Here is a 19,433-nt window from a genome sequence, read left to right as displayed (position 1 = left end):
ACCAAAGCAGAAGACCTGGAGCCAACGAGGCGAATGGATGCACACACCAGACCCGGTGAGTTCACTGTTACATTGGCCCTCATTACAACCTTGGAGGAGGACCATGGTGCTATTAGCAACATGGTCCATGCCGCTAAGGTTACGATTCCGCCATGGTGGATGGCGGAATTACCGCCCCATTCCAAGGTGAGTGGGGCGGTAATTCCCCATTCACCATTTGCCCGTCCCCATTCCCATTTTGGCCCCCATATGGCATAATGGGAATGGGGAAGGCGCTAATTACGGCACCGTAAATTATGGTGCCGTAATTAGCTCCAAAGTAGGCGTTAAACACCAACACGCAAAGGGACACTTGTAATCAGGCGTTAAGGGTTAACGGCGCTGACGGCGCCGTTAAACCCTTAACGCCTGAGTTGTAATGAAGGCCATTGTGTCCTCGCAGCACTCCGTAACCGGCCGCTTGCCAAGTCCGGGCAATTGAATCTCACAATTGAGATTAACAAAGTAGCGTTAAAGCAGAAGAAGTTACCTTTTGAATATCGAACTAACACAAAACAAATGTATACTTCTAATGTGAATCACAATGATTTAAGAGGGCGAATTAAGAACTGTATAATCATACCAGATTTGTTATTGTGGAATTTTCGAGCAGAGTGGGAGCGAACAACCAGAGAGGGCAATACAACTAGAAGAAAATCAAAACCACCAAGGCAGTTCCAAAAGAACCAAAATTGTCCAAGCCAAATGAAGGTGGTTAACATATTGAGCAATGAGGATTCCAAGATGGCAGTCGGCGGAGGAGGACGTGCTTGAGTGTCTCTCCGCAACGGGCCGCAACTGAAGCAGTGAATAACACAACATGAAATAAAAATCCTGATTCCCCTCCATTCGAGAAACAACAATTCAAAAGAGAGCAACCTACGATTTTGCCACTCAGTGGAAGCACGGACTCGTACGCCCAACGACGCAGCCTATTACGAAAGGTGCAGGGAAAGTAACAGAGGAACGCACACACCATGGACAGAGACCAATAACTGGATGGCGATCGCGATCAAGCGGGTGTGTAAGAAGAAGAAAGTAAGGAATACTTGCCTGGCCCCCGGAGTGCTTGCTGCAGAACTGCTTGAAGGGGAAAGGCAAAGGATTTATCTCAGTGGGCGTAAGCAGCAGAGCCAGAGCAGCTGTCGCACAGGGCCGCTCACACAATTAAGAGCGATGAGACCAGCGGTTTACATAATCAAAATAAAAGCTTTGAACATCGGATAAGCCAGACGACGCACGTGCGCACATTCCCACAAATGTGGAATAAAACAAGCCGGTCGGCAAGTTAAGCACATAAATAAGACTATGGCAGGACTGTCAAAACAGGGGGTGAGATCCCTCAATGAGGCTGATAGCAACAAGCACGGATCTAAAAGGCACCGTGTTCCGTGGGAAGAAACTACAGAACACAGAGCGTCAGTGTGAAAAGCAACGTGGCACATAAGATAGGACAGACGTATAGAGCGGTTACACACGCTTCAGCAAATGGGAGGATGGGTGCAACCTTTTAAAATAAGAGGTGCAGGAGTCGGGAAAGCAACCAGAGGAGACAATCGAGTGCACACAAAGAAACCCCCTCCCCCGACCCAGATATCATAATCACAGGGGGGAAAGAAGAAAGAGGGCTGGCAAGAGGAAATTAAAGGGAACCCCAAAACAAGGGGGGCACCTTACGACGGAATCTTCAGGGATTAAGAGAAAGAAACCCATATTCACTGATCTGGAATATTGAGCTATTCTTCCCAGGAAGAGCAAACAGCGAGAAATCTGACCGAGAGGCGCGTGACACAGCGGGGCAAATCTCGGCAAGAAACACATTCCCCAGAACAAGCAAGGGCCGGAGAGGGGGAACAGTAAGTCAACATAGAGCCAGACCCCATATATAACCAAGAAAGAATGAAATACGAGACAATACAATTGGTAACATAAGGACCTTCGAAGGAGCCCACATGTCCAAGACAAGGGGGAAAACAGTGTAGGCAACTCTGCATAACCTCCAGACAAGACAGGAACCCAGCTTAAAACAGTTGTAGAGCAGTGAAACCCCCACACACTTGGAAAGCAGTGGAACAAGTAAAAAACCACAAGCGCTTGTTATACATGGGCGCCGAACCGCTCTCCTCGGCTCGCGGCGTTCCCGACTTCTAAGAGAGCGGGTGTCATTTTTGCTTCCCCATTCTGGCGGCGCTGGCGGTTGTCAGGGAAACCACATCGCAGGACTGAGCGGCGGTATCCTGATCAGCTGACTCAGACACGCCCTCTGTTGCATAAAAACACACGTGACACAAAGCACGGCGCTTCTAATTAGTGTTGTAATCTCGCCGCTGTTCGTTTGTGGTGATGTGGATTTCCTCCTATTCCTTGACTCCAGACATTGTTATTCGACTTTGGTTTCGCGCGCCCCTTGTCTCCATTGGATTTACGGGCTGTTTTTTCGACCTCGGAACGCATCCTGACTTGCTTTTTTCTTCTCCTTATCGGCCATTTCATTCCTCTACGCAAGACTACCTGAACTTCGCTTGGCAGTGCATTCCGTTGCACTCCTTGAATCAGTTCTAATAATAATAATTTGGCATTTATATAGCGCTACAAACCCTGAGGTATCTGAGCGCTGCTTATTATTACCCACGATGTGTGGTGCTCATTTATCAACCTCGGAAGGATGAAAGGCTGAGTTTGGCCCCGCCGGGATTCAAACCTGTATTAGCAGGCTCTGCACGGATGTCAAAGCGAGCGCTCTACTCGCTGTGCCACTTGACCAGTTCTGTTTTGACATTTCTCCTAAGGTTCAGCTGGACAACTCCTTCCTCATCTGTTTCCTAGTGTTTGCTATTAGTGCTCCTATTTCCATACTACCCACGGTAAGAAGTGTCATCCACTGTGACTTTGTTCTGTGTACCACCTGCAGTCATCTGTGAAGGGACTTTGTGATAGACTAACTTTCTTTCTGGGAACCTCACATGTGCAAGCTGGACGCTCTGCTGATTTCTTGCACCATCCCGAACCTAGTTGCGACCCTCGTGCCGTCCGGGAAGTTACCCTCTACTAACCTTACCTGTTTATTATTTTACACCTTCGTTGTGTTCTTTGTGAACCGCTCTCATCAATAAAGGGGGTAAGACTTACTCTATAGTCTCCTATTAGTATTGCCAACTGAATATAACTTCAAGTATTGAGCTTTTCTTTCTTTTTCTTCTTTAGAATTCTCCTTAACCACTAGCTGACAATCCTTTTTCAGGTACACACCCACATCCTAGACCTCCATCAATTCTTGATATATTTCTGCCTCTAACCTGTGCCTTTGTTTCTTGCAGCTTGGTGTGGCGGCATGGTTTTTCCCCGCTCTTTTGGGTAATACATCAACCTGCCTGTTCTATTAGCACAGTCAAGGGGGTCCATTATCATAAAGAGCTGCCTCAGGTGAGGCAGTCCGGTCTGAGGAGTCCTTTTTGGACCATACTCAGCAATGACAGAAGATTTCCGGTCCATTTGGTGCTCCGTCTTCTCAACGCCCCGGGCAGTCCTACAGGTGGTGAGTTACAGAATTAGAAGCCAAAATAACAACGGTCACCAATGGAACCTTCAGAAACTTTAGCCCAGCTGATGCAGATGATGTCTGACCTAAGGGCAGATATGGTTGCTGCTCAGGACTCTCTTGGTCAAGGTGGATGACTTACAAGGCCTGGTAATGTCATCTGCCTCGCAAGGGGCAGGAGCAACAGGTGCATTTACTTCTGGTTCAGGGTTTCCTCTTACCACTCAAGACCCTCCTCCTGTAGTGGTCTCTACCCAATTTCCACTTGCTCCTCCAGAGGGTTTTACAGGGGACCCTAAGCAATACCGCACATTTATGAACCAGTGCAAACTACACTTTCTTTGCCGAACTTCCTCTTTCCCTACGTCCACCACCAGGGCTGCTTTTGTGTTGTCACACTTGGGGGGCACAGCGGCCGCCTGGGCTAATCCTCTTTTAGAGTCTAATAGCCATGTTCTTTATAATTGCGATGGCCTCCTCACTGCCATGAGTAAAGTGTTTGATACCTGCTTTACTACCCGAGCTTCTGATCTTGAACTTCTCAAACTCAGGCAAGGTTCTACCACCCTCCTAGCCTATTTGCCCAGGTTTAATCAGTTGGCTGCTGAAACCGATTGGCCGGAAGAAAAGAAGTTGGCAGCTTTCTACCAAGGCCTCTCAGAGGAACTAAAGGACACTCTTTCTACTGTTCCAGTGGTCCCTACTGGTTTTAATGACTTACTGGATTTGGTGCTCCAAATCAATGCTCGAAGAGCGGAAAGGAAGGGTGAGAAGAGGCCTATGATGCCCCCTGTGGTCTCGGATTCTATACCTTCAACACAGTCCACCCCGGAACCTATGCAGATTGGCACCATTAGGGGTCCCTTAAGTCCCGCCCAATGGGAACACAGCAGGAAGAACAATCTCTGCATATATTTTGGATCGGCAGACCACCTATTACCTGATTGTACCAAAAAACCCAAGAGGAAGGCGGGAAACGGCAGGTCCCGAAAATAGATAGAGTCCCTTTGTCGGGAAAATCTGCTCTGGACTCAATCATTGCTAGTCCTCCTTCCTTGTTTCACTTGTCAGCTACCTTTGCGACTGTTCGGGGTTCGTCCTTTTCTGCCTCTGTGGTCATAGCCTCAGGCGCCACGGGTAACTATATTGACCGTGAATACACCAACTCATTCGGGGTGGCCTTAGCGGCTAAACCCCAACCCGAGTTGGTTAGTTCTGTTGACGGTTCAGCATTGGTCTCCGGAATGGTATTCCAGCAGACCGAACCTTTAAGTATGAGTACAGAGGACGGACATTCGGGGGTGATCGTTTTTGACGTGATCAAAGCCCCAGCCTAAAGAATCATTCTGGGAATACATTACTTACAGTTACATAAACCCCATATCGATTGGCCCTCAGTGTTATTAATTCCCTTCTACCTTTTGTAACAGTCAGTGTTTCGCTGCAAATGAGGTCGTCTCTAGCCCTTCCAGTCGATTGTTGGCGACGCTTTCATCTTCCATCGGCGGATTATCAGTCGAAAATATTCCACAGATACCTCGTGAGTACTCGTCTTTTTCCGACGTTTTTGACAAGAAAAAGGCTGAGACCCTGCCACCTCATCGTATTTACGACTGCCCTATTGAGTTGGTTCTGGGGTCTAAAATACCATCGGGCAGAGTATACTCATTGTCTCTACAGGAGGACAAGGTACTCAAAGAATATTTGGATAAGGCCTTAGCTATGGGCTTTATCCGTCCATCGACTTCTCCGGCGTCCTCGCCCATGTTTTTCATACCGAAAAAAAGAAGGGGACCTTAGGCCTTGTATTGATTACAGGGCCCTTAACTCTGTAACTGTGAGAAACCAGTATCCTCTTCCCTTGATTTTGGTGTTACTGGATCAATTGGGACAGGCTAAATATTTCTCCAAATTGGATCTACGCGGGGCATACAATCTGGTGCGTATAAGAAGTGGAGATGAATGGAAGACCACTTTTAAAACCCGTTTTGGCCTTTTCGAGTACCTTGTGATGCCTTTTGGTCTCTGCAACGCCCCGGCTACGTTTCAGGCGTTCATGAACGATGTGTTCCATGACATCCTCGATCAATATGTCGTCATATATCTAGGTGACATTCTCATCTATTCTCCTTCCTTCACAGAACACATAAGATACGTCTCTACTGTTCTCCAATGACTCCGAGAAAATCAGCTCTTTGTCAAGCTAGAGAAATGTGTTTTTCACACTCATGAAGTTGAGTTTCTTAGGTTCAATATCACTAGCCAGGGTATTCGAATGAGTTCCTCAAAGGTGAAGGCAGTATTAGAATGACCGGCCCCGACTTCAGTCAAGACACTACAATCCTTCCTAGGGTTTTCAAATTTATATCGGCACTTTATCCATTCCTTCTCTTCTTTGGCGGCCCCGCTTACTGCTCTAACCAGCTCCAAGATTCCCTTCGCTTGGTCTGAAAAGGCTCAGGTGGCATTTGAGGGGCTGGAAGCGGATTTTACTACTGCCCCTGTTCTTCAGCATCCCAATCCTGATCTGCCTTTCTTTGTTGAAGCAGATGCATCAGGTTTTGCTATTGCGCTGTTCTGTCCCAGGCTTGTCCGCAGTCTAGGGATATTCACCTGGTATCTTATTTTTCGAGGAAGCTCACAATCTATGAACAGAATTATGCAATCACGAAAAGGGAACTTCTAGCCATCAAAGAGGTGTTCGTCGAATGGAGACATCACCTGTTGGGGGCCAAACACTCCGTCACGGTCTATTTGGATCACAGGAGTCTCTTGGCTTTCAAGTCTATGAAGTGCCTGACCACACGACAAGCCAGATGGCATTTGTTCTTTTCGCAATTTCCTTTCTCCATTACTTACCGACCGGCACGCCTGCAGGCAGCTGCGGATGCTTTGTCCAGCTTACCGTTGGGTGCTCCGCGGTTCTGCCCTGAACCAACTCCTTTATTACAGGACAATGTGGTATGTGGTTGTGCTGTTCAACCATCGTTGCGGGTTATGTTAGAAGAATGGGTTAGTTCCAATGCAACGGCTGTCTCAGATTATGAGCTTGAAATACATCATGGCTTGCCTTACTTCAAGGGAAGGATCTAATTGCCGCCTGGCCGGCCCGCACTCTTGTTCTGCAATGGGCTCATGACTCGGCAGTAGCAGCGCATCCTGGTCAACAGAAAACCATTGAGTCCTTGCGTAGATGGTCATGGTGGCATTCCATGATTTGTGACGTTGTTGACCATCTGGCCTCTTGTTCTATTTGCGCCCAATGTAAGTCATCCAGGTCAAAAACCTTTGCGGTTGTTACACCCACTTCCGGTTCCCTACAGACCATGGCAGATGATTGCCATGGATTTCGTGGATGAACTACCTACAGTCAAGGGCTTCAACACCATTTTGGTGGTAATCGATTATTTCACCTGATACGCCGTTTTCATTCCATGTTCCGGACTTCCAACGGGTCCTGTTCTGGCTGAATTGATTGTGGTCAACATCTTCAAGCGTTTCGGGCTACCTTCGGTCCTGATCTCCGACAGGGGGTCCCAGTTTACTTCTCGTTTTTGGAAGGCCCTCACCGCTTCTTTACTTGTTGATGGCAGGTACTCCTCATCGTACCATCCTCAGACCGATGGTCTCACAGAACGTACTAATTCCACCATGGAACAGTACTTGCGCTGTTTATGCCTGCAATACCAGCTTACTTGGCTGACTGCCTTGCCTCAGGCGGAATTTGCCTACAATAATTCTATGCATTCTGCAACTAAGGTCTCTCCGTTTTATGCCTTGTATAGCTATCATCCCCGCTCGCTGCCGCTGGATCCTAAGTTGCCTATAGACCATCCGGAAACCCAGGCTTGTGTGCGGGATATGGACCAGTTGCATCGAGATGTGCGGGTGCATTTATTACCTGCCTAGGTACGGGCGAAGAAATTTGCGGATGCCCATCACACCCCTGCTCCGACATATAGCGTGGGCATGTCTGTGTGGTTGTCTTCGCATCCTTTGCGCATTCCCAGTAAGAATCTCTCTTACCTCGTTTTGTGGGTTCTTTTCAGGTGTCAGCTGTGATCAAACCTGTGGCGATACGCCTATCTATGCCTACCTCTTGGCGTGTACACCCGGTATTCCATGTGTCCCTATTGAAACCCTGTCTGCCCAACACCCGCCTACAGGTCCGTCCCACACCTGTTTTGGTGGACAGGGAGGAAGAATTTGAGGTGGCCCGGATCTTGGATGTTAGGGTCTCTAGGGGTTCTTTGTACTATTTGGTTGATTGGAAGGGCTACGGCCCTGAAGAAAGGACTTGGGAATCCTTGTCACACATCCACTCACCGGACCTTTTGCGGGCATTCCACATTTCCAGGGGGTTGCTGCTCTCTTTGGGGGCGGATGCTGTTATACATGGGCGCCGATCTGCTCTCCTCGGCTCGCGGCGTTCCCGACTTCTAAGAGAGCGGGTGTCATTCCTTGCTTCCCCATTCTGGCGGCGCTGGCGGTTGTCAGGGAAACCACGTCGCAGGACTGAGCGGCGGTATACTGACTCAGACACGCCCTCTGCTGCATAAAAACACACGTGACACAAAGCATGGCGCTTTTAATTAGCGTTGTAATCTCGCCGTTGTTCGTGTGTGCTGATGTGGATTTCCTCCTATTCCTTGACTTTGGACTTTGTTATTCGACTTTGGTTTCGCGCGCCCCTTGTTGCCATTGGATTTACCGGCTGTTTTTTTGACCTCGGAACGCATCCTGACCTGATTTTGTCTTCTCCTTATCGGCCATTTCATTCCTCTATGCAAGACTAACTGAACTTCTCTTGGCAGTGTATTCTGTTGCACTCCTTGAATCAGTTCTGTTTTGACATTTCTCCTAAGGTTCAGATGGACAACTCCTTCCTCATCTGTTTCCTGGTGTCTACTATTAGTGCTCCTATTTCCATACTACCCACGGTAAGAAGTGTTATCCACTGTGACTTTGTTCTGTGTACCATCTACAGTCATCTGTGAAGGGACTTTGTGATAGACTAACTTCCTTTCTGGGAACCTCACGTGTGCAAGCTGGACGCTCTGCTGATTTCTTGCACCATCCCGAACCTAGTTGCGACCCTCGTGCCGTCCGGGAAGTTACCCTCTACTAACCTTACCTGTTTATTATTTTACACCTTCGTTGTGTTCTTTGTGGACTGCTCTCATCAATAGAGGGGGTAAATCTTACTCTATAGTCTCCTATTATTATTTCCCATCTGAATATAACTTCAAGTATTGAGCTTTTCTTTCTTTTTCTTCTTTAGAATTCTCCTTAACCACTAGCTGCCAATCCTTTTTCAGGTACTAACCCACATCCTAGACCTCCATCAATTCTTGATATATTTCTGCCTCTAACCTGTGCCTTTGTTTCTTGCAGCTTGGTGTGGCAGCGTGGATTCCCCCGCTCTTTTGGGTAATACACCAACCTGCCTGTTCTATTAGCACAGTCAAGGGGGTCCATTATCATAAATAGCTGCCTCAAGTGAGGCAGTCCGGTCTGAGGAGTCCTTTTTGGACCATACTCAGCAGTGACAGAAGATTCCGGTCCATTTGGTGCTCCGTCTTCTCAACGCCCCGGCCAGTCCTACAGGTGGTGAGTTACAGCGCTAGACCCACAACCAGAGGAAACAATGGCGGCAACCAGAGAAGATATGCAAACCTACCTGATTTAAAGAGTTTCAAGAACAATTGATGTCTTCATTTCACACTTAATTCAGCAGATTAAATGCCCTCCGGTAAACTCACATCCGAAACATCTAGCATTCTCTAACAATTCCACCTTTTCTATTCTACTCGATATCAATCAGAAGTCCCAGATGTACAATCATGAAAAGAATGTTTAGAGTCAATTACTCTCCCTCAATTGTCGGCGACTAATAGCCAAGTGCTGGAAGCACCTATCACTCAAGAAGAGGTACTTTGCGTTATTCAGGATCTTCCCTTGAATAAATCACTAAGCCCACATGGTTTTCCAGCCCGGTTTTACAAAACATTTAGTAGTATTCTGGCCCCCACGATGACTTCGTTATACAACTCTTTCGTAAATTTCCACTTCTATGGATGAAGCAAAAATAATCCTCTTCCCAAACCTTTACCAAAGTTCTGGCCAACCATTTAGTGGATCACATGCCTTATCTCATTCACCCAGATCAAACGGGATTTATAAAACAAAAGCAAGCACATGACAACATTAGAAGAGCATGCTATGTTCTTGAGAAGGTGGAAAAGAAACAGATACCAGCAGCACTAGTATCTATTGATGCCGAAAAGGCTTTTGATCGAGTAGAGTGGTCATTCCTTTTTTTAACTTTAAGTAGGATGGGATTCGGCCCAAAATGTATACGTATAATCAAAGCTAATTGTAATAATAATAATAATAATAATAATAATCCACCCACTCATTTATCAATAAATGGTCTCTTATCCACCCCTATCTTCCTACAACAGGGAACTAAACAAGGGTGCCCACTATCACCATTGCTATATGCACTCCACCTAGAACCATTCCTGACAAGACTTTGTCAGTCACAGGAAATAAAGGGGATACCATTCGGATGCATTCGCCATAAAATCATGTCATATGCTCATGATATGTTGCTTATGGTTATAGATCCAGCTAATTCACTACAATCTGCCACCCTAGAATTGGTGAACTTTGGAAAGGTGGTAGGATGCAAAGTTAACGTGACTAAATCAGTGGTATTAAATCTTTCTTTGTCAACAGCAGAAATGCAGGCTATATCCAAGCTCGTACACAATTGGGCTGGGCGCAATCCGGCATTAAATTACTTGTGGTGGTAATCACTCCTACAATTAAAAATCTATACACATCCAACTACCCCACGTTTGTAAAGACAATAGAAGATCAATTAAAAAGGTAGGATCCACTTACCATCTCATGGTTGGGAAGAATACGTTCAATAAAGATGGTAACCCTCCCAAAGGCGCTATATCTTTTTCAAGCTCTTCTGGTTAAGTTTCCCAAGTCCTTCTTTCACAAAATACATAAAGTTGTCTCTGCATTCATTTAGCAGAACAAAACCCAGAGAGTCACACTTAGTACATTAATGCTTCCCACGGAGCGAAGTGGGATAGGACTGGCAGATTTTTTAAAATACTATAGGGTGGCCCAAATAAGGGTGATTCAAGACTGGTCTATGGGGGAATCGGAGAAAAGATGGATACAGATGTAACAGGCCGTGAGGGGAGCAAGACTCCGGGACATACTGTGGCTCACGAAAAAGGACTGCCCTCTCAATATACACGCGAGTGACATAACTAGTGTTACAGAAGAAGTATGGGATATAACGGTTAAGAAGTACAAATGGACAACATTTCCCTCTCCCCTTACCCCTATCTTCTTTAACTCACAATTCACTCCTGGCTTGGTGTGAAACTTAGGGATTTGCTTCAGGGGGCGTCGGTTAAATCGTTTATACAATGCAAAATTATAACTGGTTCTTTCAGAAAAATCAAGATTCCAATATTTTCAAGTGAGGCACTGGATTTTAGCTCCCCCGGTTTATGCTGCAGCCACTAGAAAGTTAACTACGCTAGAAACTTATGTAACATCAGACCCGGGGGACAAGGCCCTGATCTCAAATTTATATAAACTGATGTGGGAGGAAGATGCCAAAGGGACACTTAGTTATATGCAACGCTGGGAAATGACCATAGGGATAGACATTTTAGAATCGGAATGGATACATTTGTGGAAAATGATCCCCAAATTTACCAGATCAGTACAGATTAGAGAATGTTGGTATAAAATAATGATGTAGTGGCATTACACTCCAGCTCGACTGGCTCAAATGAAACTATCACTGAAGGCTGTCTTTTGGCGGAATTACGGTGGGGAGGAACAATGGGAACATGTATGGCTGAGCTGTCCAGTGCTGAGTAATTACTGGGAAGAGGTAAATAAACATGTCAGTCATGTTTCCTATGCATAGCTCTAAAACTTGGCGAACACGACTGTTAATGCTATTGGATGAGGACTTTAGACACAAACCGAAGTCAACACAGAAGGCATATATAATACTTCAATTGGCGGCCTTATTGGTGATTGCTAAAAACTGGAAAAAGAAAGAGCCCCGCATATTTCAGAATGGTTTATTAAAGTGTGGAACTTTTGGACGCTGGAATGGATGACCTACTCAATACAGGGGGATCACAATGCATTCTCCATGGAATGGCAGGAAGTGTTGGTCTTCTTATATCAAGACTATAATGTGATGTACTGTCCACAAAAGCTGCACATACTTGGCATTGCTTGAATTACTATGTGTAAAGGTTGCAAATGTATTGAGATTACATTTGGCATAAATGATATGAATATCTGTCAGAATGGGAGCACGGGGGAAGTGGGTGGGTTAGGGAAGTTTGGGGGGCAGTAAGGGTGAGGGTTTTGTTATTTTGTATACATATATAAGAAATGCTAATTAAGAAATATTAAAAAAGAAAAGGGGAGAAACAAGAATGGCAGGCGGGCTGCCCTTTTGAAAGAGAATATTCAGAGGGAGAGGAGCAAGGTATGCAGCGATTATATGGAATCTCAAAATAACTAATGTAATTAAACGAATACAAAACAACGAAAAGAAAAATAACGAATTTGGGAAAAAACAAAAAATGGGGTTGGATGTGGGAATAGTGGTTTTGGGGGTGGGGAAAATTATTAGGAAAAAAGGGGGGCTTTGGGAGGGAACACCCCCCCCAAACAACTAAAAAGGAATTTGTTATTTTGGAATGAGTTGTTTTTTTATCTGTTGTAATTGCATTTTTATTTTGGGATTCGATTAAATCAGATATAACCAAGGAGCACAACCTGCAGAGAGTGTGGCAGATACACAGGTGAAATAAACAGCACCAGTGTGGTTCTTGTTTCCCCTAAAACATTTCATATACTTGGGGGGCTCTTGAGAGCCCGAGCAAGATGGCTGCTTGCTGAGGGAGCTCCGTCGCCCGATGTGAAGACATGTCGCTGATTGCCTCGTAATCCATAAAAGATCCTCTCAAGACGGGGGTGAGATGCAGCGGTACAATCGCTGCACCGGCTGGCTTAACTGTGAAGAAAACCGCTTTCCTGTGGCGTGGGAGTGAGCCGCAGTGTTTTGGTGGAAGGCCGTATGAAGATGGCGATGACTCGAATGGCGCGAAATCCCAGATCCCCCGCACCAGCTCCTGCCTTCAGTCGCTGACGCTTGTGCCAGGTGTGTGCGGTCCCCCCATGCTTTGGGGTGGTTGACGGGGACCACTTGTGGGAGAAGAGCGGAATCCTGTCGAGGCTTACACCCGACTGTGGAGGGACAGTCCATGCTGCTGTGCTGCTTCGCGTTCGTCGGACCGCCGGTCCTCATCTCCATGCTCCTGCGTCCGGGAGAAGACGACGCTGTGGACGATCGCCTGGCTGCGGGTAGGTGAAGGAAGGGGCTCTGTCTGCTGACAGCTCTAGGTCGGATCCATGCAGGAACGGGGGTATCACTGATCCAGACCCCACCGGACGCGCAGGGAAATGAGCGCTGCGCAGGTGATCTCATCAGCGCTGTTCCCGGACCACTGCACCGGCCCGCTGGAAGGGTGCCAGCATGCGGGGGACGGTGAAGCCCGTGCCGGTATACCCTTGCAGCGCAGTCCATGCAGCCATGCTATTACAGGACTGTCTGTCAACAATTCTCTGGCTACTCGTCCATGAAGACAGCGCATTTGCTCTAGGAACAGAGCGGACAAGGCAACGAATACTGCCTGCAAGCATGCCCGTAGTGTTGTATCACAAACAGATAAATCGTAGGTAGACGGTGGTGCAGGGTGAACAGGGCCCAGGGGATACATCACACCTACAATCAACAGCCAGGCAGTGGCTTTGCCAGATAGTTTGGCGGCTGGAAGAGGGGTGTCACCCTAGGTGCACTGGCCATAAAGGGGAACTCGCCCACTGCTGCGAACCACGGAAATTACGGTAGTGGTACAGAACTTCTCCCAACACAGTAGGGATGCTGCAGGGTAACGAGGAACTGCGGAGCGAGGGGCTGGGTAAAGGTGGACCAAGGACTAGAACTGCGGTGTGCTCAAGGGACCCATCCTCGAAGTGCCAGATATAAAGTAAATGAATTGGCTGGCGGCTCCTCGGTTTAGGGTATAGTAGAAAGAGACGACGTATAACACCCTAAGCCCATATCCCAATCTGCACGCACACAAAAGCCAGGGGTCCTGGGTTGCCACCCCACCCAGGCAGTCGGCGAAGTGAGTACGTCCGCTACACTCACCATGTGGGGCGCGTACTTGGCCGTCGCACTTGGAGAAGCCTGTCAGATTGTGTCGCCAATGCTAAGTGGGGGCATGCAACAAGGATCGCGTGCTACAGAAATTGCGGACCCCTCATACTCCTTGTCGTCAGGCGGACTACCAAGGCGGTTGGGTCAAAACAAGCCTGACATGGAAGTCCATACTCAACTACAAGCCATACTCTCTGAAATTAAGCTCATATGGGCAGCACACACAGGAAACAAACACGGCAGTGCTCGAAATCAAGTGCGACTTGCAAGAAGTGCAAAACCGCCTCGCAACACAAGCAGAGCGAACAACAGAGAATGAACAACGTATAAGTGCCCTTGAGGACAATCAAACCTCCACCGAGTCAGAGTTGGACGGAGTAATAGGGGAAGTCCAAAGGCTTGGACAGAAAATGGAGGATCAGGAAAATAGATTGCGCAGGAACAACCTGCACGTGGTCAGAGTACCTGAAAACATGGAAGGGCAGGACTTGGAGTCATTTATCTATAGCCTTCTGCAGAATTCACTTAATATCTCCAATGAAAGGGACCTTATCATTGAGCGAGTGCATTGCACACCAATTCCAAAGCCATCACCCACTGAGCGCCCAAGAGTTATAACGGTGAGACTGCAAAACTTCCAGCACAAGGTGGCTATGCTAAAGGCATACAGGGCAGCCTCCCCGCTATACCAAGATGGTGCAGAGATTAGAATCTTTAACAATTACTCTGTGGAAATTTTGCGAAGAAGGAGAGGCTTCAATCCACTCTTTGAGGCACTAAAGGACTCTGGCCATAGGTACTACCTCAAGTTCCCCGCTACTTGCTGCATTCAAATCGATAAACAATGGGAATCTTTTGAAGACCCTGAAATCGCCTGGCATTTCCTCCAGCAAAAGAATTAGGTAAAGGCGGACTTTGACGTTGCGTCGGCAGAGAAAGCAAACTCTACACACCCTCCTGGGTGCGCAGGAGAGGTCACCGGCCAGGGGAAGGTGGCACAAAGCGGGTAGAGGGCCCCGCAGGTGGGACAATAAACAACGCAAACGCTCTGGTAGATCCTGAGATACACAGGGCCCCGACCTGGGCAGATGATAGACCTGTCTATGCAGTTGCTGGTTAGTTCCAATGCAACGGCTGTCTCAGATTATGAGCTTGAAATACATCATGGCTTGCCTTACTTCAAGGGAAGGATCTAATTGCCGCCTGGCCGGGCCCGCACTCTTGTTCTGCAATGGGCTCATGACTCGGCAGTAGCAGCGCATCCTGGTCAACAGAAAACCATTGAGTCCTTGCGTAGATGGTCATGGTGGCATTCCATGATTTGTGACGTTGTTGACCATCTGGCCTCTTGTTCTATTTGCGCCCAATGTAAGTCATCCAGGTCAAAAACCTATGGGGTTGTTACACCCACTTCCGGTTCCCTACAGACCATGGCAGATGATTGCCATGGATTTCGTGGATGAACTACCTACAGTCAAGGGCTTCAACACCATTTTGGTGGTAATCGATTATTTCACCTGATACGCCGTTTTCATTCCATGTTCCGGACTTCCAACGGGTCCTGTTCTGGCTGAATTGATTGTGGTCAACATCTTCAAGCGTTTCGGGCTACCTTCGGTCCTGATCTCCGACAGGGGGTCCCAGTTTACTTCTCGTTTTTGGAAGGCCCTCACCGCTTCTTTACTTGTTGATGGCAGGTACTCCTCATCGTACCATCCTCAGACCGATGGTCTCACAGAACGTACTAATTCCACCATGGAACAGTACTTGCGCTGTTTATGCCTGCAATACCAGCTTACTTGGCTGACTGCCTTGCCTCACGCGGAATTTGCCTACAATAATTCTATGCATTCTGCAACTAAGGTCTCTCCGTTTTATGCCTTGTATAGCTATCATCCCCGCTCGCTGCCGCTGGATCCTAAGTTGCCTATAGACCATCCGGCAACCCAGGCTTGTGTGCGGGATATGGACCAGTTGCATCGAGATGTGCGAGTGCATTTATTACCTGCCCAGGTATGGGCGAATAAATTTGCGGATGCCCATCACACCCCTGCTCCGACATATAGCGTGGGCATGTCTGTGTGGTTGTCTTCGCGTCCTTTGCGCATTCCCAGTAAGAATCTCTCTTACCTCGTTTTGTGGGTTCTTTTCAGGTGTCAGCTGTGATCAAACCTGTGGCGGTACGCCTATCTATGCCTACCTTTTGGCGTGTACACCCGGTATTCCATGTGTCCCTATTGAAACCCTGTCCGCCTAACACCCGCCTACAGGTCCGTCCCACACCTGTTTTGGTGGACGGGAAGGAAGAATTTGAGGTGGCCCGGATCTTGGATGTTAGGGTCTCTAGGGGTTCTTTGTACTATTTGGTTGATTGGAAGGGCTACGGCCCTGAAGAAAGGACTTGGGAATCCTTGTCACACATCCACTCACCGGACCTTTTGCGGGCATTCCACATTTCCAGGGGGTTGCTGCTCTCTTTGGGGGCGGATGCTGTTATACATGGGCGCCGATCTGCTCTCCTCGGCTCGCGGCGTTCCCGACTTCTAAGAGAGCGGGTGTCATTCCTTGCTTCCCCATTCTGGCGGCGCTGGCGGTTGTCAGGGAAACCACGTCGCAGGACTGAGCGGCGGTATACTGACTCAGACACGCCCTCTGCTGCATAAAAACACACGTGACACAAAGCATGGCGCTTTTAATTAGCGTTGTAATCTCGCCGTTGTTCGTGTGTGTTGATGTGGATTTCCTTCTATTCCTTGACTTTGGACTTTGTTTTTAGACTTTGGTTTCGCGCGCCCCTTGTTGCCATTGGATTTACCGGCTGTTTTTTCGACCTCGGAACGCATCCTGACCTGATTTTGTCTTCTCCTTATCGGCCATTTCATTCCTCTATGCAAGACTAACTGAACTTCTCTTGGCAGTGTATTCTGTTGCACTCCTTGAATCAGTTCTGTTTTGACATTTCTCCTAAGGTTCAGATGGACAACTCCTTCCTCATCTGTTTCCTGGTGTCTACTATTAGTGCTCCTATTTCCATACTACCCACGGTAAGAAGTGTTATCCACTGTGACTTTGTTCTGTGTACCATCTACAGTCATCTGTGAAGGGACTTTGTGATAGACTAACTTCCTTTCTGGGAACCTCACGTGTGCAAGCTGGACGCTCTGCTGATTTCTTGCACCATCCCGAACCTAGTTGCGACCCTCGTGCCGTCCGGGAAGTTACCCTCTACTAACCTTACCTGTTTATTATTTTACACCTTCGTTGTGTTCTTTGTGGACTGCTCTCATCAATAGAGGGGGTAAAACTTACTCTATAGTCTCCTATTATTATTTCCCATCTGAATATAACTTCAAGTATTGAGCTTTTCTTTCTTTTTCTTCTTTAGAATTCTCCTTAACCACTAGCTGCCAATCCTTTTTCAGGTACTAACCCACATCCTAGACCTCCATCAATTCTTGATATATTTCTGCCTCTAACCTGTGCCTTTGTTTCTTGCAGCTTGGTGTGGCAGCGTGGTTTTTCCCCGCTCTTTTGGGTAATACACCAACCTGCCTGTTCTATTAGCACAGTCAAGGGGGTCCATTATCATAAATAGCTGCCTCAAGTGAGGCAGTCCGGTCTGAGGAGTCCTTTTTGGACCATACTCAGCAGTGACAGAAGATTCCGGTCCATTTGGTGCTCCGTCTTCTCAACGCCCCGGCCAGTCCTACAGGTGGTGAGTTACAGCGCTAGACCCACAACCAGAGGAAACAATGGCGGCAACCAGAGAAGATATGCAAACCTACCTGATTTAAAGAGTTTCAAGAACAATTGATGTCTTCATTTCACACTTAATTCAGCAGATTAAATGCCCTCCGGTAAACTCACATCCGAAACATCTAGCATTCTCTAACAATTCCACCTTTTCTATTCTACTCGATATCAATTTGAAGTCCCAGATGTACAATCATGAAAAGAATGTTTAGCGTCAATTACTCTCCCTCAATTGTCGGCGACTAATAGCCAAGCGCTGGAAGCACCTATCACTCAAGAAGAGGTACTTTGCGTTATTCGGGATCTTCCCTTGAATAAATCACTAAGCCCACATGGTTTTCCAGCCCGGTTTTACAAAACATTTAGTAGTATTCTGGCCCCCACGATGACTTCTTTATACAACTCTTTCGTAAATTTCCACTTCTATGGATGAAGCAAAAATAATCCTCTTCCCAAACCTTTACCAAAGTTCTGGCCAACCATTTAGTGGATCACATGCCTTATCTCATTCACCCAGATCAAACGGGATTTATAAAACAAAAGCAAGCACATGACAACATTAGAAGAGCATGCTATGTTCTTGAGAAGGTGGAAAAGAAACAGATACCAGCAGCACTAGTATCTATTGATGCTGAAAAGGCTTTCGATCGAGTAGAGTGGTCATTCCTTTTTTTAACTTTAAGTAGGATGGGATTCGGCCCAAAATGTATACGTATAATCAAAGCTAATTGTAATAATAATAATAATAATAATCCACCCACTCATTTATCAATAAATGGTCTCTTATCCACCCCTATCTTCCTACAACAGGGAACTAAACAAGGGTGCCCACTATCACCATTGCTATATGCACTCCACCTAGAACCATTCCTGACAAGACTTTGTCAGTCACAGGAAATAAAGGGGATACCATTCGGATGCATTCGCCATAAAATCATGGCATATGCTCATGATATGTTGCTTATGGTTATAGATCCAGCTAATTCACTACAATCTGCCACCCTAGAATTGGTGAACTTTGGAAAGGTGGTAGGATGCAAAGTTAACGTGACTAAATCAGTGGTATTAAATCTTTCTTTGTCAACAGCAGAAATGCAGGCTATATCCAAGCTCGTACACAATTGGGCTGGGCGCAATCCGGCATTAAATTACTTGTGGTGGTAATCACTCCTACAATTAAAAATCTATACACATCCAACTACCCCACGTTTGTAAAGACAATAGAAGATCAATTAAAAAGGTAGGATCCACTTACCATCTCATGGTTGGGAAGAATACGTTCAATAAAGATGGTAACCCTCCCAAAGGCGCTATATCTTTTTCAAGCTCTTCTGGTTAAGTTTCCCAAGTCCTTCTTTCACAAAATACATAAAGTTGTCTCTGCATTCATTTAGCAGAACAAAACCCAGAGAGTCACACTTAGTACATTAATGCTTCCCACGGAGCGAAGTGGGATAGGACTGGCAGATTTTTTAAAATACTATAGGGTGGCCCAAATAAGGGTGATTCAAGACTGGTCTATGGGGGAATCGGAGAAAAGATGGATACAGATGTAACAGGCCGTGAGGGGAGCAAGACTCCGGGACATACTGTGGCTCACGAAAAAGGACTGCCCTCTCAATATACACGCGAGTGACATAACTAGTGTTACAGAAGAAGTATGGGATATAACGGTTAAGAAGTACAAATGGACAACATTTCCCTCTCCCCTTACCCCTATCTTCTTTAACTCACAATTCACTCCTGGCTTGGTGTGAAACTTAGGGATTTGCTCCAGGGGGCGTCGGTTAAATCGTTTATACAATGCAAAATTAT

The 19,433-nt window shown here is 46.8% G+C and overlaps 1 protein-coding gene across 2 annotated transcripts in view; it reads left to right on the top strand.

The window, feature by feature from the left end:
• MIA2 (MIA SH3 domain ER export factor 2) overlaps positions 1 to 19,433 on the top strand; it is a 2,742,135-nt gene that overhangs the window by 566,735 nt on the left and 2,155,967 nt on the right. The gene's annotated exons all lie outside the window — the stretch shown is intronic.

The sequence above is a fragment of the Ambystoma mexicanum genome, chromosome 14, assembly GCF_040938575.1.
Source record: "Ambystoma mexicanum isolate Mex_15411 chromosome 14, UKY_AmexF1_1, whole genome shotgun sequence".
NCBI lineage: Eukaryota > Metazoa > Chordata > Amphibia > Caudata > Ambystomatidae > Ambystoma > Ambystoma mexicanum.
Note: the sequence above shows the minus strand (reverse complement) of the source record. Positions and strands in the feature narration are given on the sequence as shown.